The sequence below is a fragment of the Penaeus monodon genome, chromosome 29 (assembly GCF_015228065.2).
Source record: "Penaeus monodon isolate SGIC_2016 chromosome 29, NSTDA_Pmon_1, whole genome shotgun sequence".
NCBI classification, from domain to species: domain Eukaryota; kingdom Metazoa; phylum Arthropoda; class Malacostraca; order Decapoda; family Penaeidae; genus Penaeus; species Penaeus monodon.
The window spans coordinates 28540297-28540499 of NC_051414.1; the positions used below are offsets into that span (position 1 = coordinate 28540297).

The 203-nt window shown below is 54.7% G+C and overlaps 1 protein-coding gene across 1 annotated transcript in view; it reads left to right on the top strand.

Moving 5' to 3' along the window:
* Positions 1 to 203, top strand: part of LOC119592110 (ryanodine receptor-like) — a gene marked incomplete in the record, with an annotated part of 20940 nt that overhangs the window by 4016 nt on the left and 16721 nt on the right.

Consider the following 203-nt stretch of genomic DNA (forward strand, 5'->3'; position numbering starts at 1 on the left):
TCCTGGTTCGCTTCCTCTCCTCAGCCTCCTGCTTTTCCGTCAGACAGAAGCTCAACAGCGGTAGAACCGGCACCCGGCGCGCACTGCAGTCCTGGTCTGAGTCAAGGCGCCTCCAGTGACATCAACCTTCCGGCGAGATTGTGGGATTCTCTTTCAGTTTTTTAGTTACGCGTTTGATCCACGTGAAAACAATGTCGGCGTAG